The sequence below is a fragment of the Protopterus annectens genome, chromosome 2.part1 (genome assembly GCF_019279795.1).
Source record: "Protopterus annectens isolate FY-2018-M chromosome 2.part1, PAN1.0, whole genome shotgun sequence".
In the NCBI taxonomy this organism is placed as follows: Eukaryota; Metazoa; Chordata; order Ceratodontiformes; family Protopteridae; genus Protopterus; species Protopterus annectens.
In genome coordinates this window covers 144,870,611-144,896,569 of record NC_056729.1, presented here as the reverse complement: position 1 = coordinate 144,896,569, position 25,959 = coordinate 144,870,611, and positions in this window count along the sequence as shown.

Here is a 25,959-nt window from a genome sequence, read left to right as displayed (position 1 = left end):
AAGTCCGTACAAACCTTTTTACTTCTTTGTTCAAGAATTCTGGACAAAGCCAAAAATGACTGGGGAAAAGTCCCCATATCAGGAACAGTTTTTAAATGTTACTCTAATTTATTCTAAAGGCTAATAAAATAGCAGGTTTTGCATCAGAATGTGTTTTATGAAAAATAAGAAGTATAAAACTGCAATGCCTGACATTATTAAATGACTGTAATCTCCATTGATTTAATAGAAAATCAAAAATTTTATGAGGGACAGGGCAAAAATGTCAGGTAAACTCAGGGACATTTTGTAAAATTCGGGAAAGTTGAGAGGTATTAGTTCTTATCTTGAAAAATGCAAAAATCTGCATTTTCATTGTGGGTAAGTGCATATTAACAATCTAGTCAATTTTATGGAAATGGTTTCTTTAGTTTCTGACTCAGAATTATAATGCTTTATTAAACAAGTGATATGAAATTGCAGGAGATCCTGTCATCTAATCAGAAGTCCTTGATCCAGAAAATTAATCTGTATTCTCTTTGAGTGGTCTTAAAGACAAACCTGAGAAAGTGAGATGAGCTGTGTTCCTTGGTAACAGAAATAAAAACATCATCAGTATATTTAAGATTTTTTTCTCTAACTGATCAGGAATAACAGTAGTCTGGCAATACTGAAAACTAAATTCCAGGTATATTGTGAGCCAAACAAGAATCTAACTTATGTCTGTTATTTATTTTTTACCAGACACTAGAAATCACAATAAATTAAAAATGCAAGTGAGATATGTTAATTCAGTGATAACAGATATAATTGTTTGTGACAGAAATAATGACTAAAGAGGTAGGCTGCTGAAAAAAAAAATCAAACCTGACACTTGCAAAAATGCTATTAAATGTATGTTACTGAATAATCTGTCAACTGTGCAGGAGAAATAACTGTTCCATTCAATGAAAGTGTGCACAGACTACTTCAATATAACAGTAATCATTAGGAATTAACTGCATTCAAAAAGAGTTAGATCTAGTTCTTACAAATGATTACAAAGTTCAGTGTTTTGTTAATAGCTAATTCCATCCACTATTAGCTAGCTCATATTTGTACAAATAACTTCTTTTTACTGTTGAGTTCTTGAGACATGCTGAAATAAATAAATCTTGTTTCTGTTACCTTTAATTTCATCTACTTCTTTTCTGCAAAATTGTATGTTATGCCCTTTAAAATATAAACCACCTTATAATGTGACATTCTTATATATCTTCAAGTGTATCACCATGAAGTCAGACATTTGTAGCTCAACAAATGATGACGTCATTGGCCCAGGCCATAGTTAATAATGCTTTAATTTACCCATTCAACAAGGTAAATAAATAAATACATAAATAAATAAATCAAATAAAATAAAACTGACCCAGAAATTGAGAGTAAGCACCACATGAGGAGGCAGAAGACACTGCATGCAATGGTGTCTAGTACCAAATGAGTAACAATGAACCACACTAAATATGTTGTGGAATTATTGTTTTATTTATTTATGCATTCACTTATTGATGTATTAATTCACTGACATTTGATTACTAGGAAATTCTGACTGGGTAGGAGCCCATTTTCAGTGGAGGCTCATGGAGAAATGCTCCAAAATATTACAAAACATTTTAAGGACAATAATTTTACAGTTTTTAAAAATAAAACAAAAACAAATACACTTTAAATAATTATATTAAGTTAGACATAATATGAAAACATTGGTTAAAAATTAATAGAAGTTATATGACAATAACTTACTATAGAAATTTTAGGCAGTTTATAAAGTAATTAAACATATGCTACTATAATACAAACAAGAATTGCAATACAAAATCAGAGAAAAACAGGCTTATGCTATATTTAGAAAGAAACCAGGAAAGAGAAATTGATAGAAGTAAAGAAGTGAGTGAAGAAAGGTAAACAAGGAGATGTAAGGAATGAATAGGTATTTGTTCACATTTAGGGATATCGTTTATTCTGATGTTGAGCAAGAACAAAGTCAAAGTTTGCCTAGGAAGTCCTTCAGAATGGTTTTAAGGCATGGTAGAGAGGGTATTAACCCGATAGATAAAGACAATGAGTTCCAGGCCTTAGCAACATGGTACAAGTAGAGAGAGTGCCCAGCAGATTTGACTGGTTTGTGCACAGACAGGATTTTTTGGTCATTGGATTGTAATAACAACTAGGAACATAGTTATGTAGAATGTTATTTAGTGCTGGACAAGCAGATGGATTCTGCATAAGTTTATATCTGGTAGGAACCTGTGCATATTTTAGCTGATGGGGTACTTCTAACCAATTTAAGCTTTTTAGTGGTAAACAGAGGTGGGTTCTGAAACATGTATTTGCTGCAAATTTAAGAAATGTCTGTAATATTGCTCAATTGTTTTGTGATGCATGAATGTTAATAAGGATGAGAGCACCATAAGGAAGTGTGGGAAGGAGATAATTACTGGCAAATGTAGCTTTAACTGCATCAGTGAGAAATTGTGGACTCTTAAAAGCATCCCTATTATTTATTTTTCTTATACAATTTTGGATATGCAGGTCAATTTAAGATCATCATCCATTGTCATCCCTAAGTGACTTCAATGTTTATATTATCAAGACAGAGAACTTTATATCTTGATTTTTTTTCATGGGAGGGAGATCTGGGGAAAAAGTAGCAGTTTTTTTTTTTTTAGTGTTGAAAATGTGTTGTAAGTTATAAAGTTTCAATTGCTGTTAATGCACCTTGAGTAATTTTTTTTGGGTGTGATGCACTGTCAGACATGCAAATGAGTGTGGAGTCATCTGTGTACTGTATTAAGGAGGCCTGTTGTGTGGATGTCTGGGAGAATTGGTGAGAATGTTAAAGAAGAGCAATACCTCTCAACTGTCCAGATTTTTGTAGAATGCCCAGATTCTTGAATCATAGTTTTGGTCTGTTCCTCATAAAATCTCCGTTTTTCTTGTGAATCATTGAGGACTGAAGTATCTAAACAAAGACAGATATTTGAGTTCCAGGCTTCATATCCTTCGGAATATGCATACTCTCTCAAAACCTGTTGTTCTAGGCACTTTCTATGTTCTGTGTTTATAATATTTAAAATCTCTCCCTATTTTTCCACATTTGAAACCCCCAACTCCTCTTTATTTTTAGCTATGTCCAGGTTTCTTGCACTAAGAGGTTAAGAGGTATGGAGAGGACCATGTATAAAGCCTTGTGATATACCAGTGGTAAATTGGAAGCATATAGACAGGGTGGTGTGCCATTTTACTTACTATTGGACAGGTACATTTTGAACCATAAAAGGGTGGACTGAGAGAGACCTAATAAGGACATTTGAAGTAGACGTTTGCTGTGACAAACTATGTTGAAGGCTTTACACAAGTCAAAAAATAAGGATGAGACTAGTTTGCCATTGTCTCAAGCTTTATTAACAGTATCAGCATAGTTAGAAATGCAGTGATAGTACTATTAGAAGGATGGAAGCCATGTTGTGTTGGGTATAGGTGTTCTTCCTGCAGGAGATAATTTAGCAATTGATTTAGAACACATTTTTCAAGTATGTTGTGTGGGTGTGTGGGATATGATTGTTGTAGTTTAAAGTTTGGAATGTCTGTTGAATTGACTCCTTTTTGCAGAGGTATAATGTGTGACTTTTTCCAGAGAGAGAGACTGTGGGATTCCTGGATTGACCTGTTTCTAAGGATTGGAACAAGGTATGCAGTGGTACTGGATTGTGTTTACTATTGCTATAAAAGTTATTATAGTATAGTTTTCTCTTCATTAATTTGCTTTTTAGTACAATTGTGAAGCATTTTGTAGTTTTCAAGATACCGTGGTGTGTTTTAAATTCTTGCCAGTCTTTCCATGTTTTTCTGTATCCTGCATTAATATTCTACTCTTTTGGATAGACAGACTGCATTATTTTTTTTTAGTCTCTTCCTTCTTGGAGGTGCTAGGCTATTTAGGATATGCAGGAAAGTTGTATTGAATTAATTTTCAGCATTATCTAAGGGGAAGACTTTTAGGAAGTTCCAGTTAATAGCTGATAGGTTAGTTATGAACATTTCTGGGTTAAACTTGGAAAGGCTATGTGCTGTTTTATAAACATACTATTTAAGTGGATGTGTGAGATGCCTGTATCAATTGGGAGATGATCACTGAGACAATCAGACTTTGTACCTGAGGTGGTGTATTTGCTAGGGTCTGATACTAAGTTTCAGTCTAATAGGTAATTTGATGTCTTGTTATAATATGTGGAGCTATTAACTAGTTGGGTGAAAGCAAATACTGTAAGTTATTTGCAATAAACATGCAAAGGCATAAAGTAAAGCAAAATGTCAGGTTATGAAGTTGTGTGATAAAATGAGACATTATAAAATAATGAAATGCCACATAAAAAGTTCCAGAAAGAGAAAAGGAATGTATTAGAGACTGGTAATGATGTAAAATCAGAAGTGTTTGTGAGCAGACCTCTCAACCTCTTAGAAAAAGAAATCTGGACAAAGCTATAAGATTTAGGGGGACAAAGTGCCAAAAATAGGGACAATTTTTAAATACTGCTCTTACAAACTTAAAGAGTTGATACAATAATAGGTTTTGCAATAGAATGAATTTTCTAAAGTGTATGAATTCTGAATCTCAAATGTATTTCATTGTTTTCTGATTCAATCCTCAATGATTTGCTTGTGACTTGCCAAAAAAAAAAAAAAAATATATATATATATATATATATATATATATATATATATATATATATATATATAATTTTATCAGAAACAGACCAAAATATGAGGCAAAAGTCTATTAACATTCTACAAAACTCTGTACAGTTGAGAAGTATGTAAGTACCGTGCAAATGACATTAATGACTATTCCACCTGTAAACTAACAAACTGAGGATGAAAACTAATAAAATTTATGAAGAAATCTGATAATTTGTTCAGGAAACCAGTGTGGTCAGATAAAGCATGTATAATTGCAAAACCATTGCACTTAAGTTTGATGGAGGATCAGACTGCAACATTATATCTAAAATTCTACTTAAATTTCTAACACTGAATTGGACTAGCCAAGTTAATCTCTTAAGTATTTTTATCTTACTCATTGCATACTTCACTTTACATCACTTAAACATGAGCAACTGGGAGAAATCTACAGTATTTGAATTTTGCTGACAAAGATGTCTACAGTCTACTATTTCATACAGATGCTCTGCAATCTCATTTATTGTAAGTTGAAACACTTTGTAATTCTGTATGTATGTCTTTGGACACAACAGTTCACACTACATAAGTGCATGCAGATAACCAGAGTATAAGAGAGTGCAGTGCTAAGTTAAAACTTCTGTAAAAAATCTATCAGAATTAGACAGAAATCTTCAGAACTTAATAAAAAGCAGAGAGTTAAAGATACTAAGTCTGTTGCATTTATTTCATTGAATTGTACTTCTTAATGCTTATAGTTATACTAAGGGCGGCCACAGTGGTGCAGCAGTTAGCGTTGTCACCTCACAGCAAGAGGTTCTCCGGTTCGATCCTCAGCTGGGGTGCCTTCTGTGTGGAGTCTGCATGTCCTCCCTGTGGTTGCATGGGTTTCCTCCAGGTACTCTGGTTTCCTCCCACATCCCAAAGACATGCTGTAGGTGGATTGGACAGTCTAAATTGGAGCTAGGTGTGAGTGTGTGTGTGCCTTCTGTGGAAGGTTGGGTGTTGGGCTAGCAACTCAACACTGTAAAATTCCACTGCCAATCATGAGCAGACAGGTGTTCTGCTGTGGCAACCCCTAACCGGGAAAAGCCAAAAGAAGAAGGAAAATGCTTATAGTTGTGCTATATAGCTAATCTACTACATTTCCGACAGTTATAAAGCTTTTTTTACTGTTTCACTGCATTTTTGTACTGTTTTATACTGTTTCAACTGTATTTTCATTGCTAGATAGTATTCCATTACTATAATTGCATTTTATTGAATTACTTAAATGTAAACTGCTTTTTCATACTGAGAGTTGTATTTTCTGTTTGTGAGTGCTCTATCTGTCCTTTTCTGTGCATTTGTTTATTTTTTTTTTGTGAGGTTTCTGTTTTCTTGTCAGGTAGCATAGTCTGGATAGAGGCCAGCTGTTATCCAAGCCTGGTTGCTTTGCTTCTTGAGATTCCTGTGTTTCTGGCAGCCATCTTCTGCTGGTAGTGTCTTGCTTCACTGTTAGTGAGAGTAACAGGGTTGCCTGACCTTCCCTAACATGAGTGATTAGTTGAAAGAGCAGGGGCTAGCAGGACTGGGTAGTAATTTGAGCTTCTAGATTTTTCCATCATTTCTGGTATTTAAACCCTGTGTCTGCAGGGGACTGTGCTTGTTTTTACCAGACTGAGGAGTGGTGATTTGTCACTGTGGCTAAGCAGAAAAGCCTTGAGGCTGCAATAACAGAATAAGTTTTTTTCTGACATTTATTTCATTGAATTGCACTCCTTAATGCTTATAGTTGTGCTATACAGCTAATCTACTACATTATGCACTGTTATAAAGCTTTTTTACTGTTTAACTGCATTTTTGTACTGTATTATACTGTTTTAACTGTAGTTTCATTGCTAGATAGTGTTCCATTACTTTGATTGCATTTTTATTGAATTACTTAACTGTAAACTGCTTTTTCATACTGAGAGATGTATTTTCTGTTTGTGAGTGCTCTATCCATGCTTTTCTCTGCATTTTTGTGAGAGTTCTATGTTCTAGTCAGGTAGCATAGTCTGGAAAGAGGCCTGCTGTTATCCAGACCTGGTTGTTTTGCTTGTCAAGCTTCCTGTGTTTCCGGCAGCCATCTTTTGCTAGTAGTGTCTTGTCTTCATTGTTAGTGAGAATAATAGGGTTGCCTGACCTTCCCTAGCATGAGTGATTGGTTGAAAGAGCAGGGGCTAGCAGGATTGAGTAGAATTCAAGCTTCTAGATTCTTCCATCTTTTGTAGTATTTATACCCTGTCTTTGTAGGGTGTTGGATTTGTTTGATCATTGCACACTGCCGCTGCACTGTTTTAACCCATTGTGCAGTATCTCATTTGCATTTTTTCCCTTAACAGCACTCCAGTGTAACTAATGCCCTCCCTTGCAACTGCTGTAATTTTATCCAGCCCAACTCACACCTATAGATACTCTATCCTGATAGTACCCACTCTACTATCCTTTACCTCTCTTCCACAGATTCTGAGAACCAAGGACGGACAATTTCCTGTGGTTTCTCTAGCTAGTCTTGTTGATACAGGCATCCTGAGACAGTGTAGCAACTGCCTCAAGTACATTGACAACCCTCTTCTTCTACCACCTAAGAACACAATATATGAGACATGCAATTAAATTAAGAACCTAGAGTCCTTGATGTCACAATCACAAGCCACTACACCTGGCAATGAGAAGCCTGTCTGCACAAACACCACAAGCACCACACCTCTAATACCACCCACACCTGTACAGTACATTCCTACATATTAATAAACAGTCCAAACGCAGGTCCAGGTATAAACTGGTGAGTATGAAGCAATGAAGAAACAGCAGAAACAAAACGTACAAACCAGTGATACGGGAGAAGAAGCAATGATAAGTCCTTTATTCACAGATAATTGCTTTCACTATATAATATTGTATCGCTTCATCAGATCAAAAGGTACTAAAGCAAAAGCGATACCATATTATATCGTGAAAGCGCTTATCTGTGAACAAAGGATTTATAAAGGACTTATCAGTGGCTCTGCCCCTATGTCACTGGTTTGTACGTTTTGTTATTGGACATTCCTACATATGTGGAGGTTCTCAACAAAAACATATCTAAACAAAAGAGACCTCCAAGGCAAAAGCACACACACACACATCACAACCCACCACACCAAGCACAACACATAGTACACATGCCTGTGTCATACAGCCTCTAAGGACCAGCCACAAACCCAACATACTAGTTATAGGACACTCTATCTTAAGACACACAGATATGCCCCTCACCGGGCTGGTCAAGGGGAAAGTCATGGTAAGTTGCTTGTCAGGTGCTAGAATCTGCCATATCACTCACGCACTCAAGTCTTTCAAAACAGGTGCTATTATGACTGTCATATTCCAAGTTGGTGTGAATGACTTGAGATGTACATCTCTGGACCATATGAAGAAAGACATGATTGAGCTAGCTGAATATGTGTCCCAGGCAGGTATGCCCCTAGCCTTAAGCAGCATCCTACCATCAACCAGAATGATGCCTCAGTACAAACATAAAATGAATGACTTTAACAACTGGCTTAGTTTCTGGTGTCATTCCAAGGGGCTGTAGTACCTGACAGCCTGGGATGACATGATTGACAGACCACGATGCTTTGCCAGATATGGCCTACATTTGTCTCCTTTGGGCTTAAGGCTTCTGGCAAAGGCTTTTGCCTCCCCCATTGTGCCTTTTTTAGGCAAAGTCATGAGGACAAAATTACCAATGTGAAAAATCTTCTAAATAAAATGTGAAGGTCATGCTGCTAAACGCTAGGAGTCTAAGCATGAAACTGCACTCATTGCAAGCATTCCTCACCCTGGAATATGCTAACATTTTTGCAGTCACTGAAAACCGGTTCAAAGCTGTGGAGAGCACCCCAGCCTTACCAGGTTACTTGTGCTACCATACTTTCAGATGCCAAACAGAGGGTTACAAAGCCAAAGGAGCTGGATTTTCAATATTTATCAAGGACAAACAAACCTCCAGGCTGGTGAAACAGTATGATCCACAGGCAACACTCCACGTGCAGTTAACTATTGACAAAACACCTATTCAAATCATAGCTAGCTACAGACCCCCAACCATGACTCAGGAGGCCCACTCCACCTATCTGGACTTACTTGAATCCATCAAGATTCAATTCTTTACCCTGATCCTGAGTGACTTTAACTACTCAACCATAGAGTAGAAGACCTATTCTATCTCAAACACAAATACCCAGAGATTTCTCGACTTCATCAGTGCCAATGCATTGGATCAGCTGGTCAACACCCCCACAAGAGGTGAAAATATCCTGGACCTAGTACTAACCAACATCAGTAGCTACTGTAGTATCCCTGCAGTGTCATCCTACTTGGCAATATCTGACCATAAAGCAATCACTTTCGAAGTCACCATCTCCCCTGACCAACCCCCCCCCCCTTACCAGGGTCGAACAAAAAAACTTTTCTAAAGCTAACTACAACCTCCAGAGAGCAGGTATAAGCAGATTCACAGCCACCGACCTTTCAATCAAGCACTCATGTTCACGCCTGCACCATAAAACTATAATAAACCTGTCTGGTGGATAGCAGCAATAAACAGACTCTATAATAAAAGGAAAAAAAATCGTTGTCCAGGCCCAAGAAAGAGCAGGTGCCAAATTGGAAGCAATCTCTCATTTGTTTGAACAAGCAAATAAGGTCACTGGTAAAATCCTTTAAGGCTAACTTCAAGTCCAAATTGGCCACATCCACTGAGGACAATCACAAGTCCTTCTTCGCATATGTCCGCAGTCTCAAAGGTAACTACCAAATCTGCTCTGAATTGGTGGTCTAGAATACCACATACACAAACACCATAGATATAGCCAACCTGCTGGAAGCAAGTTCAGTGAAAACTTCACCCACCTGTCCCCCCATCAGTAAACCAGGACATCCCCAGCACCTGCCCCCCTCTGCTCATCACCAGGGAGCAGGTTATTAATACCTTCTCAAAGGCAAAAAATACAGTCTCTATGGGACCCAACAACATACATGGCTGTGTCCTACATGAACGTAGGCAAGAGCTCTCAGCATCCCAGCAGAATGGAGGACAACCACTGTCATCCCTCTGCACAAAGGTGGAGCATCCACTGACCCAGGGAATTATAGGCCAGTCAGCCTAATTAGCCTCTTCTGCAAGGCCATGGAACACATTATCATGGACCTTATAAATGAGGACATTGGCAGCCTCCAAATGCTTGATCCCACATAGTTTGGTTTTGTCAAAGGGAGATCATGCCTGTTAACCTTGGTCACTTTCTTCTAAACAGTCACCAAAGCCATGTATGAGGGCAACACAGTGCATACCGCCTACCTTGACCTAGCCAAAACCTTCAACACTATTCCCCACTCAGGCATAATAGATAAACTCCCCCAGCAAGGCATCAGCCCATATGTTACCAGATGGGTAGCTAACTGGCTCACTGATAGAACCCACTCACTCAAAATAGGGGAAGCCACCTCTAATACTAGACCCATAACAAGCGGTGTACCCCAAGGATCGGTCTTGGGGCCTCTACTGTTTGGGATATACTTTTCTGAGGTGCAAGACAAAACCAGTGGTCTGTGGCTGGCCAAGTTTGCAGATGACTGCAAGCTGGACACTGTCATAAATTCTCCTAGTAATGTGAACATCCCCCAAGAGGGCCTTAACTAATGTCCTCACTAATTATCACATTAATAACAATGTACTAAGCATGCAATCAGTCATGAGGGACTTGGGCACCCAGGTTGATAGCAGCCTGAGTTTTGTTCACCATGTTGCCTCCATTGTACAGAATCTACATGGCTTATTTCATCCAGGAACAAGGAGGTTATAACATCCCTGTACTCCTCCCTTATCAGACCCATTATCGAATACAATCTCCCCTTCAGCATGTACTTTGCCAAGCGCATGCAGCAGTTGAAGAGACCACAGAGGTTCCTGACCAGGAAAATCCAGGGTCTCAAACACCTATCCTACACAGATAGGCTAAAAGCCCTGTCTGTCTACTCAGTCTCATACAGACTGCTCAGAGGTGACCTGTGTCTGGCATACAAGGCTATTTTAGACCCAGCCTGGATGGAGTTGCTGCATACCCGTAAGACAAATTCCACTCACGCAACCGGCACACAAGGTCTCAACCTGGTCTTGACTTTAATAAAACTTGTTGGTGGGATAGATTTATGTCTCAGTGACTCCTCCATTTGTGGAATAGACTCCATCAACATGTCAAGCAGAGTACTTCACTAGCTCTCCTTAAGAGGAACCTGAACAACTGGATGGGAAACAAAATATACCCCTGAGATCACACCTGTGTCCCTGCTGGACAGGGAAAATAGGTGCTGACTTAGTGGTAACATGGATGAAATTCTTGGCTAGGCTTATAGGGGCCTCCGGGCCAATAGCCTAGTATTGTCCTCTGAACCTATGAACCTATGTTATCGGCATCATAGTAAATGCAGAAACAAAATATGCAATACAATGAATCTAAGACTGATATTCTTTCAAACTATTTGATACATTTTAGGATCTGGACAGCTTAAAAACAAAATGATGTATTAAGTTTTCACTAGTAGATGGGCTAGTGATTCACCATGCATAGCACATTTAGCTCTGAGACAGAAAACAAACCAAGAGCTTAAATGTGTGAAAAAGCTAAGTATTATTATTATTGTTATTATTATTATTATTATTATTATTATTATTATTATTATTAATAATAATAAAACACAGTGAGCCTAAAGAAGGAGTAATCAACATGGAATCTTTTGATGTCTGCTAATTTCTTAACAAGGTCTAGATAAAATAAGTGGTCTATAGCTGTTCTTTTGATTCATATTTTGATCATGCACTTTTAATAAGGTGGAGCTGCAATTGAAAACCACCCTAAAGTACAATATCTTGTGTAAGTATGACCCAGCACCAGAAATATACTTGAATATGTGGTGTTCAGATAGTACCATTTTAAAACAATATTTATAGTACATACCCTGTACATGTGGCCATGCATGGAGAATCCCTGATGTCCCTGTATGCCACAAATCAGACAGTTTTAATATGATGGACCAAACTAATGGGTGAACTAGATTTGCAATTACTCATACACAGAATGACATCTTTATACCTGGGGCATCTCTGGCAGTTACACTTTTTGGCTTCTCAAGCTCTGTCCCAGTATGCAGCACACTGTGGGACCATGTGGAGGTGTCACTGCCTCATATAGAAGTCAGAAATTCCTGTGATTCCATGGGAGATGATTTGAGTGATGGTCCTGCACCTATTAACTTTCCTCCCTTGTTCAGTATAATCAGTTATGTCAGTGACTCTGCAGCACAGCATTTCATGAGTACAGTCCTGTCTATCAACTGTATTAATGTAGATCGACAGATTGTACCAAGCATGTCCACAATAGGCCTGGATGGGGCCAACCTATCCAAAAAGACAGCAACCATAGAGTTGGATGGCCAGGGCAGTACCTCATTCTCTGCAATGGAAAACGTTTTCCATGGATTCCTTCTGACACTGTCTGCTGTGCTTTTCTGCTTTGTCTGTTTTTAGGTGTTTCTTTGTAGGTGTGGAAAACACTGGTATTAACATGTTGTTCATGATAGGCCTTGAAAACCTCTAACACCAGTTTCTTCCTTGCCCCTAGATGGAGATTTGTAATTCCATATATAATCTGATAGAAATGGAGATGATGTAATGCCTGTTTTCATAACAGCATATAAAGGAGTACAGAACCTTCATGGTTCGTACCTGAAGGTGCCACTGTTACCCATTTGAAACAGCACATATTATAACCTGGTGCATAATCTGCCACCCAAATGTGATACCCATTATTGCACAGCAGATAGCATACACGAGACTAGGTGTGGGTGCAAAATGTCTGCCATTTTCTCTACTTCTTCTAGTAGAGACGTTATGGCTGGAGAAAGAGAAGGTCATGCTCCTTTTGAAGCACAAATGCGATGTGTGAAAGAGGTAGAATAAAACCATTCTTGACTTCTTCCAATAAAGAATACAGCCAGCAGCTCTTGTACAAGGGTCACAAAGGTCCTCTGTATAAGATAGAGGCCTAAAATAGTTTGACCCTGGCAGTCACCTGTGCAACTGGGATCCTACAAATGGGGGAAGAGCACTGTCCCCATTATAGTGACATGGAGTGTTGACATACTAACCTTCTAGGCCAAAGTATGGATGAGGTTAGAGATGAAGCCCTGTCTGTGTGCTGTAGGTACAACTCATGTTAGCTACACATACCAACCATTAGCAGATGTCATAGCCACACATACCAGCCGGTAGCAGATGTCATTCACAGATGTTGCAAACTGCTACTTTTCTCTCCATAACCCCTGAGAGAGTATGTGTTTACAAAGGAGGAGGAGGATAAGAGTATCAGGGTGATTATACTCACTTCACAGTGTACAACTTTTAATGTTAAAAATTTGTTCAGGGAGTACAGGTAGCGTTGTATACAATATAGGATCTATGTAATACTGTCCCTTCTGTGCTAACTTCCATAATTCAAAGTTCACACTGTGGCTGTTGGATTGTATCACTGCCTGTGGGATTGTATGCTTTAATATAATTGGAGAAGCAGATTAAGATGTTAAAGCTTTAATTTCAGAGTGTGATACTAATGTGAGTTCTTGCCCGCTCCCATGTGTATTTGTGATATAATTTGTATCTTGGGTGTATGTGTCATTATAGCATTTACAGCATTAGAAGGGAGATATATGTATGAAATACACTTTTCATTATAGAAAAGTTGTCTTACACTCTGTCTGCATTCTTGGTCCGATTATATTGTTTGTCTGAATGCAGCCTTCACTCATCTTTTAGACGTAGCTCACCTTGCTAAGATTACACTTTGTGAATTGTGTATGAGAATGTATCTGAGCTTGATTTCCACACTTTGTTGTATATAATTGTTGGTCATTTGGAAAGAATGTTTGCAACTTCTTTGATTATGGTACCTGTATGGAGAATGTTTGAGCAACATTTATTCTTAGTATATGTACATTTGTTTTGGACATCTCATTACTGTGTGATGTACTAGAAAATTCATTTGGCTTGTCTAAGTAGCTTAACATTTCAAGGTTCAGCCTTTCAGAGTGCATGTTATGAAGGCTGTGAATTTAATTAACCTGTCAATTGGGTATATCAACAGCCTTGCTAAACTGAGAGGTGTGTTTGTGCATACTGACACCAGTCTCTTCCATCTGTACTCCCCCAGTTTGTCAGTATCCTTCCTATTACATACATTCATTTGTTTTATTATTTTGATTATTTTATTTATTTTACTGTATTTGTAGTAGCACCTAGACCTGCATCCATCCCTCAGGCAAAGCATATTGTTTTCCCACAGGTGAAACCATCAACACCACCAACATCAGGAACAACAATAACATTTGTAACATAGCCTGAAACAGTCCCCTTCACACTTCCTACCCCTGTTTGCTCCACATAGTACATGTAGCCCTACACTGGATGCTGGTACTGTTGTACAGACTGGTGCCAGTGCCAGTGAAGGTGATAGCTTTGTTACCATTCAGCATTTGTCAGACATAGTGAGAGACACCATCAGCCATTAGATGTCCACATTGGCTACACAGAGCACTTTCTCTGGGCAATCATTGAGTCACATCTCTGGCTAGACCAGTCTCCACCCCCTGAGCTCAGGCTAAGTGGTGAGAGAACCTGGAGTGGTGAATATGCCCTCAATGGGTCAGAGATGGCAGGGACAACAACAGAAGCCTATCCTATCTCAAATCCTAGTGTGCTCCTATGTTTTATATCTATGTACTCTCACCCCTGTTTTTGTACAATCCTCCCCTAACCATTATATTCTCCTTATTTGCATTGTTTATAAGTTCATATGTGATTACTAGGATAGCTGCCCTTGTAGGCCATTTTAAGACAGCCAATTGCCCTTTTGGTGTATGAATTAACCTATCCCATTTGTTGTTAGAATGGCCTTAACATTCCAAGGCTGATAATTCCATATCCCTCTAATGAGAATAACTGGGATCATATCCTATATAATTTCAGGGGACCCATGCATGGTATATAGCATTTAGGAGTTGCCTCTGTTCATTAGTAGTACAGGAGGCAGTCCTGGAATACATTTTCTTTTCCCATACATAGATCCAAGTTGCATTTGAAAATGGATAGAGATGAGCTTTGCTTTATTTGAATAGGCAGTCTGTTCCAGAGCAGTGGTATCCTCTGCAAGATATACCTGTCCCTCAAATCCATTCTGCTAATGTTGCTGAAGAGGTTTATATCTCTAGACTTAGTATTTCTTATGCCATTTGACTTGCTGCTGGGCAGTAAATCTATCAGTATTGGGTAGTAGGGTGCTAGACAAAGGCCACCTCTTAGCACTCTGTAGGATACCAAGCATAGTGACAGAACTGACAGTCAGTCCATATAGGTCATATTGTTTGGGCCTTGAATCCTTTTAGTAAGGTATCTCTGTGGGTGTTCCAGTTGCTGAAAGTGTCTGGACAGACACATGCCCAAGGGGGTATTATATTAAATGACTGGCATAATGAGTGCTGCATAAAGGGGGCCAATGACATCCCTAAATCTAGACACAATCCCTTTGTTTATAAACTTTGTCATATAGAAGGGCTTTCTTATGACACTGGACACATGTTGGTCAAAATAAGGTCATTGTCCACATGAACTAATAAATCCTGAGCTACTGTGTCAGCTCTTAGGGGCGTATTGTCACTGTGGTAGTTCCCTAGTATTAATTTCAAAATTGTGGCTTCCTTCATCAATATGCTTTCTTTCCCTCATTGTGTTAGCAGATTCCCTTCTCAGTCTTGCCTGCCTTCTATGTTGTTTGAATGCCCCTGCTACCTACACTAACCATCTTACCTTCTTTTTACTTCCCTTATCTCTATCTCCAATTAAACATATTTTTATATAAAAAAAATTGGCATCTGACCCACAAACAAATTTTACCCTCTCTTCCTGCCCTCATCTTACTGATTTGCTAGGTTTTCACCTTATGTTCTACCCTCTGCTTGCTTCTTTTTTATATCTCTTTCTTGTAATCCAATTTTTACCCTTAAATTTAGCCAAAGCATAGATATACTCACATGAATAATAGACTCTTGAGGCGTCCAAATCACTTCTTGCTGCTACCGTGCATGCATGGTTGTGCAGAATATCTTCAAAGTGTGTGCACAATAGAAGATCACTGCTACTACTTATCCTATTCTGCAGCAACACCCAAGTACTATAGGCTGTATGTGCAGACCCTGCTGCAGCTGTGAGCAGCACATGCAAGAAACTCCCCTCTTCCATTGATTTCTATGACAAATTAATTCAAGGCTCATCATGCACGCACAGTAAACAGTGGAGGGCGGTCGTGATTGCAATCATACACTTTCTGAAGCCCAGGGTTAGGATCATGCAGAAATTCAAAACGATATCCACAAGCATAAAAAATTAACCTTTTTTATTAATGAAATCACCCTAGTTGTTATCATGATTTGACTATGGGCCCACCAATAAAATACTTAAAATAGTAAAAGTGACCTGTGAGCATTGGTTGAGTACAGCAAATAAAATCTAGTTGAGACAGGGTCTATTTTTTTTTTATTTTTGCATTTGTTTTTGCTTACTTAGTACAGTTTTTATTAAATATGTTTGCTAAAATTACAATGAATTTTCAAGTAAAGCATTCATACTTCAAATGTTAATAAAGAAAATATTCATGAAAAACTTAAAACCAACCAAATCTGCAGAATATGTGGCAGTCATCGCATATTCATAATTACTTCCACATGAGTTGAATTAGGTACATTTCATCTGCCATTTCATTAAAACCCATTCCAAACCACCTGCCGATCTTATATTATGGTGAAATAGCAAAACGTAGTATACAAATCTACTGGAATGCTGGGTGACAAATTCAAACTTTAAATGAGACCAATATTTTCACAACAAATAAGATTCCTTAATCTTTGTTTTCCACTCCTTTGCTGCAGCATTTTTTTATTGCACTGTCTATTACTAATCTGACTCTTAGCTTTTTCTGTCTCAATTTCCTATTTCTTTCTCTTTAAACAAATAATCATGCTTTCTGTCTTTACAGGAACGCCAAAGATATTACACCATAACTGTTATGCTTGCTGTGAGTAATACTGAACAATAAGGCAGTACCAAAACATGTGCAACAAACATACAAACATTCATGCTCTTGGCCTCAGTTTGGATGACTCTGTATAGCTATACATATATATATATATATATATATATATATATATATATATATATATATATATATATATATATATGTATATAGATGGCTCTAGGACTTTTGATTGAAAGACCAAAAGTCCAAATCCATTACGGTCGAGTATACTTACGTGAAAGTTCTTTTCACCAAAGAAGCACTTTCACATAAGTATGCCTATTGCGGAGGTCGTACTATGGTGCGGATAAGGGAAAATTCCCCTTTCCCCACTGTAGTGCGATCTCGGAGAGAGAATATTAAAGTAGGGGTTGTATGGGATGCAGGGCGGTTTGCCCCCCTGCAAAAATGTTAATTTAGTGTTTTTTTTTGTTGAACACAATTTAACAAAAGAGCTTTTTCGTTAAAGTGTGTTCAGTGGTAATGGATTTGGACTTTTGATCTTTCGATCGGAAGTCCTAGATCCATATAGATATATAGACATATAGATGCGTGTATGTACAGTGGATATAAAAAGTTTGCACACCCCTGTTAAAATGCCAGGTTTCTGTGATTTAGAAAAATGAGACTAGAATAAATCACTTCAAAACTGTTCCACCTTTAGTGTGACCTATAACCTGTACAATTCAATTGAAAAACAAACAAATGTGTTAGGGGAAAAATATAAAAAATAAAAAACATACAATATGCGGGTTGCATAAGTGTGCACACCCTTAAACCATACGTTGTTGAAGCACCTTTTGATTTAATTACAGCATTCGGTCTTCTTGGGTAGGAGTCTATCAGCATGGCACATCTTAACTTGGCAATATTTGCCCTCTCTTTCATGGAAAAGTGCTCCAAATCTGTCAGATTGCGAGGGCATCTCTTGTGCACAGTCCTCTTCAGGTCACCCCACAGATTTTCTATTCGATAAAGGTCTGGGCTCTGGCTAAGCCATTCCAAAACTTAAATTTTCTTCTGGTGAAGCCATTCCTTTGTTGATTTGGATGTATGTTTGGAGTCATTGCCATGTTGAACGGTGAAATTCCTCTTCATCTTCAGCTTTCTAGCAGACACCTGAAGGTTTTGGGCCAAAAGTGACTGGTATTTGGAAGTGTTCATAATTCCCTCCATCTTGACGAAAGCCACAGTTCTAGCAGAAGAAAAGCAACCCCAAAGCATGATACTGCCGCCATGATGCTCCACTGTGGGGATGGTGTTTTTTTGCTGATGCGAGGTGTTGTTTTTGCTCCAAATGTACCTTTTGGAATTGTGGCCAAAAAGTTCATCCTTGGTCTCATCAGACCATAACACATTTTCCCACATGCTTTTGGGAGACTTGATGTATTGTTTTGCAAATTTTAGTGGGCCTGGATGTTTTTCTGTATAAGAAAAGGCTTCCATTTTGCAACATGACCCCATAGTTCAGACATATGGAGAATACAGGAGATTGTTGTCACATGTAGTACACAACCAGTACTTGCCAGAAATGCCTGCAACTCCTTTAGTGTTGCTATAGGTCTCTTGGCAGCCTCCCTGACCAGTTTTCGTCTTTCTTTTCATCAGTTTTGGAAAGACATCCAGTTCTTTGCAACGTCACTGTTGTCCCATATTTTTTCCACTTTTTGATGACTGTCTTCAGTGTGTTTCATGGTATATCCAATGCTGTGGACATTTTTTTCTACCCTTCCCCTGACTGATACTTTTCAGCAATGAGATCCCTTTGATGCTTTATAAGTTCTCTGCAAACCATGGCTTTTGTGTAGCAGGCAACTGAGTAAATGTCAGGAAAATCTTACTAAGACAGCCAAACTTTATTTGGGGATTATCAGTGTCTCTTTAATTGAAGGCAGGCATGCACCCAAGAAGAATGAATGTTGCAATTAAATCAAAAGGTGCTTCAACAAAGTATGAGTTTAATGGTGTGCACACACAACAAAGTATTAGTTTAAGGGTGTGTACACTAATGCAATCAGCATATTGTACATTTTTTATTTTTTATATTCTTTCCCCTAACAGATTTGTTTGTTTTTCAATTGAATTGTACAGGTCATAGGTCACATTAAAGGTGGGAAAAGTTTTTAAATGATTTATTGTGGTCTCATTTTTTTATATCACAAATACCTGGAATTTTAACAGTGGTGTGTAAACTTTTTATATCCACTATATATATATATATATATATATATATATATATATATATATATATATATATATACACATACACATTTGTAAAACACCAGTTATGAATGAGTCTTATTTGTTGTCCCCAAAGGACTTCGGCTCTCTGTTTTCAATCTTTGTGAAATGTCTTGCCATCTTTTCATCCTTCCTCATTAAGAGAGTCCTCTTCTTTCTCTACTGATTCTTTATACAAACTTCCTAACATCCTAAAACTGTTTTATCCCTCATAGACCATAGATCCAGGTATGTACATTTCCATTTTCTATTTTAAAACTAACTCATTTTTCAATGGGAACATTTTATTATTATATTTATACTTTGGCTGACCTGCAGTCCATACTTCCTTCAGTTGGATGTAAGAATGTCACACTGTGTGGTATAGCCCGTACTGTGTAAGGAATTTATTCTGTTGCTTAAAGATTGGTTGGCTCAGTGTTGTAAGTTAACTGCTGTGATATTCTAATGTATCTCTTGTCTCAAGTCTGGCATTTGGTGCAGAGGTTTAAGGCAGTGAGCTGAAGTTTCTGTGGTACAGGATTTAATTCCCTCAGCACTCATTTACCTGCTGTGTGACCTTGAGCAAATCACTTAACCAGGCAATGTTTAGGCCTAACTGGGAATATGGGCTAGGCTTTACAATGGCCTCCTAGAATGCAAGCCTAGTAACAATCTGTGAAACTACCTGTGTTGCTCCACATAATTAGTCTAAATTAGAATTAGTTGAGGCATTTAGGCCCCATATTACATCTCCTTTTCTTAACTAAATCCTGCTTTCTTATTTCTGTCCACTACTTGGGAAAAGCCATTTCTTTTTCTGTTCACTACTCATGGGTCCTAACAAAGAGCATTGACCTTCCTTTCACCTAATATTCTTCAGTTAATTACAGACTGCTATGTAAGTGACCATATGCAGGGTCCCCAGCTTGCCATAATCATAGGTAGGTAAATAGTCCTTATTTTATGTATTTCTTCTGTCCTGTCTTCCAGATTTATGACTCTTTAATTATTCTTCTATATGTAAAATAGCAATGTCAGGTTTTTATTAAATACAAAAATGAGGTAAGACCATTGTTTTCATAGCTCAAATTCTACATGACATAGTAGCACATTTATTAGTTGATTTATACTTTTTCAATATTTCTCTTTTTAACAGGTCAAAATTCCTTTCACAATTCTCATCTCAGGTATTCCAGACAAATAGACCTAGGTATCTTGGAGAAAAGCTGCACTTAATGCTGGATGCATCTGCTTTGTCTTTATCCAGGTGTGATTTAACCAATACTATTGTTTAATCATTACATCTGAGCCTGTACACATTTCCAAAGTCCCTAAAATGTTTAAAATTAACTTGATTATCAAATCAGTTCTTTAACCTAATAGCAGACAGTCATCGGTGAACAGCATAAAAATACTACTACCACCATTTTCATCTTAAAAATTATAGGTATGACACTAGGCTTCCAGGGCAGATATTCCATGATATTAATGTCAAGAGACTAGGTGGGAGCATGCAACCACTGCTTAACTATGCCTATCTCCATTAATCAGTACTTTAAAAGTAGGTTTGAAATCAAAGTGTCTTCTGCATGGCACATCAAACATAATATTCCAGGTGACTTGCTCGAAAGTGCTTTTTTATATCAAACATAACTTTTCCCACTTCTCAATGTCCTTGATTCTGAGTGCAAAAGAAGCATACAAGCTGTCACCCATTATTTGTAATTTATGATCTGTTATCCTGCCGTAATGCCATTTTAATCTAGAGCAACTGTTGGCATCTCTGTTGAGAATGCAAAGTAAGTGTTATGTTTGTTGACAATCACACATTGCTTTCCAAAGATGGTATACTCTCCAAAAATGGTTAAACAGCATGCTTGTTCAGTTACCATACAGTGAAACCTGACTTTAACAATGCTTATCAGGGTGCTTAACAATTATTAAGCACTTCCTATGCCCTGTTAACATAGAGTCTAGCATTAAAGTGGTGCTAGCTAGTAAACAGTAGCAACAAGACATAAAACAACTTTGTCTCAACTCTGGTTTCTGCCTGCTGTCAGGTACATTACAGTCACTATTTTGATTCAAACTGCTTCACTAGCACAGGGAACACATAAGGATGTCAACCACTTCCCCACTGCTTCACCAGCAGAAGACATCACATTTTTTTTTTATTTTTATTTTACTTTTGAATGATTTGCAGTACATGGAACAGATAAATCATCATGCACTACAAATAATTATGATTGGAATGATGACTTTACCACTTAAAATATTAAAATATTAAATGCCTCTGAAAAACAGTAAATTGACTTTAAGAGCTGTTAGACACTTCTTTCTGCCAGCCTTTCTGTTTATAATCCCCTGAATCTTAACGGTGCTTAGGAGGGGTTAAAATAAGTTAGTCTTTTTTTACCAATTTAGGGGTATAATCATAGTGCTCCATGCACTACAAAGGCATAGACATAGAAGTTTACAGTCAAAAGGGAGGTGTTGCGTTGAATTAATAGTTAAGATAGTATGCCAGAGCCACATAATGGTAAAGGGAAACACTAACAGAACATTTAAAATTCAAATAACATTATATCTGATGAAGCGTACCTTGGAAGTACGCAAAAGCGCTCATCTTTTATTTTAATAAACCTGTTTTTGATTTTATTTTGTCGTGTTGGTCCGCCTCCATCTTTATATTCACATTACTTTATCTTTTTATGAAGTTGGACCTTCAGGTAGCAGCGTTTACCTTTTGGTGATATATATATGGCTATCTGAGTAAGTGCATGTCCATATCATCCCACCATATGTCCTGGACATGGAGTGTAGCCCTACCACAGCCCCTATAGTCCCAATGTCATAGTGCAAGAGGATGTCTGGTATGTATAGCTGGTATATTAATAGACATTTGCTAGACATTTGCTACTGTCATTGGGATTGTTGTCACAGACATAGTGTTTATGGAAGGTGACATCTGCTCATAACATGTGTACCATTGGCTACTGGCAGACATCCTATGGTTATCATGGTACAGTACCTGCATATATAGCAGGCTCAACAGCCATGTCACAGCACAGGGTAGGCTACACCTGTGTGACAGTGCATAACCACAACCGGTGTGAACACAGCCACATATGGTACACTAGCATAATAGTACAGTATATGGACTATCTGTCCTACACTATCCTCATATGTGCCACTCACAGAATGAGCCTACATATAATGGGCTGCTACACAGTCTGGTCTGATGGCTGTCTGTGGTATGGGACATGTGTGTGTATGGCCCTACAGACATGTAAGGTAAAACAGTACCATACAGTGGGGAAGCTTGTAACTTCAGATAGAAGAGAAGCTAGAACAATGACATCTACCACAGTCTGTACACAGGCCATAGTACATATTAACAATACACACACTGCTGACATTCACCATCACTACACAGACCTCAGTACTGTACAAACATCCACAGAATTTCCAGGTTATGGCATTAAGTGTAACCCCTACTGTACATGACATGTGTAGCACTCTGATATTTCACTGGCTTGTTATCAGATATGATGACACTATTTACGGTGTACAGCACATATGCACCACTTCATGCACGACATATGTACAAAGGTTGACAGAGGTGTCACTGACAGCACATAGACAGGGCCAGTAGAGACATGTTTCTGTGATACCCTCATTACTCTACCATTGTAACGGGGTTTGTCGCAACATATGACCAATGAGGGATATGTAGTCAGTAACTGTTATGGCCTTCACCATCAGCAGACTGCAATCCTCACACTACTGTCTGCATTCCACAGATAGATGCATTGTGGCTAACACATGAAACCAAAGGCACAACATTGCCCAGTCTGCAGATGACCCTGCAGATGGGGATTCCTGATATACATGGAACTGACATGGCAGGTATTGCAACATGTATGACAGGCATATCCAGACAAACACTGTTTATCCAACATTATTCCATATGCAGTAAAGCAGCACTTACAGTCTGTAGTCAGGTCAGGCACATCCCCTTCCTGTTTGTTGCCCTCCTTCCACAGTGTATGTTGTTAGTGGTAAATCCCCATCCCATCTGAAATGTTGTTTGCCAAACGACAGTTCTAGCTCCTGCTCACAGTGACAGGCAAGGGCCAACACCACCAAGATGTTCCCAGGTATTGGAGTGCGTTTCCATGCAACTGGCTATGGGAATGTTACCACACCTGTTCCACATGCAATCGGCTAGGGAAGGGCTGCAATTCATGCAGAGGCTATCAGCTGATCATGAGTATCACTTTAAATACACATGCTGCTGCCTAAGCAGTGCAGGTGTAGGCCTCCACATCCACCAGAGAGGGAGTGGGGGAGGCAGACAGAAGCAAATACATGTCACTGAGGGGTGGGAGGGTAAAATTGATGCATGTTTGTGTCACACACCTACCAGCACAGAGTATCAAACACCTGACAGCTATGTAGTGCTATCACAGTTCGATGCTGTTATTGGATATGCCACATGAGTTATCTGGTGGGGAGCACTCAGAACATATATATGATGGTGATTGACATCTGCAACAGGGATACGGTAGATATACAGTAGGTGATGTACATGTGCCTGTCTGCATGAACAGGTGCCAGCGTCAGCACAGACACACTCACACAGGGACACACACACATTAACACACTTGGCAGGGCCAGGAGTGCAACTCATCATAAGTGGGATTACCACAACACATCAATGTGCAGGGAACACATGCACCACACATGTCATACAGAAGTAGAATGGGCAGTGAGTATGAGGGGGTGTCAGACATAAGGCAGCATGCTTCACTGTGCCCTGGGGGAGTAGTACATGTGGATGTGGACATACGCACCATACAACACACACAATCACACAGGGTACCAGTTTGGACATGCATGGGTGCATGTCTGCATGAGTGTGTAGTGGCCAACAGTGCCAGCAGGCTATACAAGGGTAGGCTATGGGTTTACCTTGGCATCAGGCCACATGACAATGGTCTTCATTGTAGCCAGGCCTGTAGCTTCTGCATTTGCCCACACAGGTGGGTATTGCGTCTGTCATCCAGTCACCTGCATGACTATTGTGTGTGGCCAATGCTGTGCATCACTTGCCATGCATGTGTTCCCTAGTCCATGACTTGGATGGTGTTTAGGATGTGCACACCTCCCACATACATGTACAGTGACATGTGGAACTGTACCTGGGGCGTCTGGCCCATGCTGCGAACACAGCTTATCATCAGATATACCAGACCTGCCCACATGTGGCAGGGAGTGGTACTGGTCAGCAGATTTACCCTGCACCTACATTGATAGCATGCTAACAGTATTTCCTGATGTCAATGTCATCTGTCCATACAGGGCATGTTGTTAGGCATGGTATGTTCGTTGTGAGTCACACGTGAAGGCACCATGGGGTTGCTAACTGTGATTGGCAGACCTTGATGTCACATGTATGAGTATGGCTTTGCACCCCAGCCCCTCAGCTATTTACATCTGTTATCCCTGTATGGTTGACATTGTGAAATATAGTAGGGCCACCATGAATGAAATTAGCAAAACCCCTCCACATTGCCCATAGGTGTCACAGACCCACAACCACTTCTACACAGGATATGAGTTACAAACGCACACATGCAGACACCTGTCATGTCTGGGAAGAGAACCCATACCTAACTAGTTTACTGCACTACAACACTATCAGTTATATTCCGCACCATGGACATTACTGAAGTGCATCTTTCCAAATGGTATATTTTACGATTAATGACATCACCAAGACTACCAAAGTAGGGCATTTGTAATGTACTGCTAGTGAGTAGCCTATAATGCATTGCTCCATACACAGACACTGAAACACACACAAAACATCCGGAACTGGCATGGATGGAGATGGAACACTATCACTGTTCTAAATCACACTACAGCAGTACACAGTTACAGAACGCTCTGCGGCGATTACTGGGCTATCACTTTCCCAGAGGTGTACTTCTAGGTGAGTGACATCAGCAGCCTTGCCAAAGTAGAGTATTTGTATTGTATGGAGTGTGAGTAGCCTAAAAAGCATTGGTCTCTACTCAGTCAGACACACACACACACACATTCACACACAAACACACACAGTTGGCAGAGTGTGAGTAGCCTAAAAAGCATTGTTCTCTTCTCAGTCAGACACACACACAGATTCACACACAAACACACACAGTTGCCAGATCTGGGGTTTGAACACCTACCTAACTAGTTTATCACACTACAGCTGTGCACAGTTACAGAACATGCTACAGCGATTACTGGGCTATCACTTTCCCAGAGGTGTACTTCCAGGTGAGTGACATCAGCAGCCTTGCCAAAGTAGAGTATTTGTATTGTATGGAGTATGAGTAGCCTAAACAGAATTGCTCTCTACCCAGTCAGACACACACAAACATCAGGGCTGGGATTCAAACACCTACCTAAGTAGTTTATCTAACTACAGCAATACACAGTTACAGAATGCACTACAGTGATTACTGGGCTATTACTTTCCCAGAGGTGTACTTCTAGGTGAGTGATATCAGCAGCTTTGCCAAAGTAGAGTATTTGTATTGTACGGAGTGTGAGTAGCCTAAAAAGCATTGCTCTCTATTCAGTCAGACACACACAGGGCTGGGGTTCAAACACCTACTTAACTAGTTTATCGCACTACAGCAGTACGCAGTTACAGAATGTACTACAGTGATTACTGGGCTATCATTATCCCAGATGTGTACTTCTAGGTGAGTGACATCAGCAGTCTTGCCAAAGTAGAGTATTTGTATTGTATAGAGTGTGAGTAGCCTAAAAATCTTTGCTTTCTATCCAGTCAGGC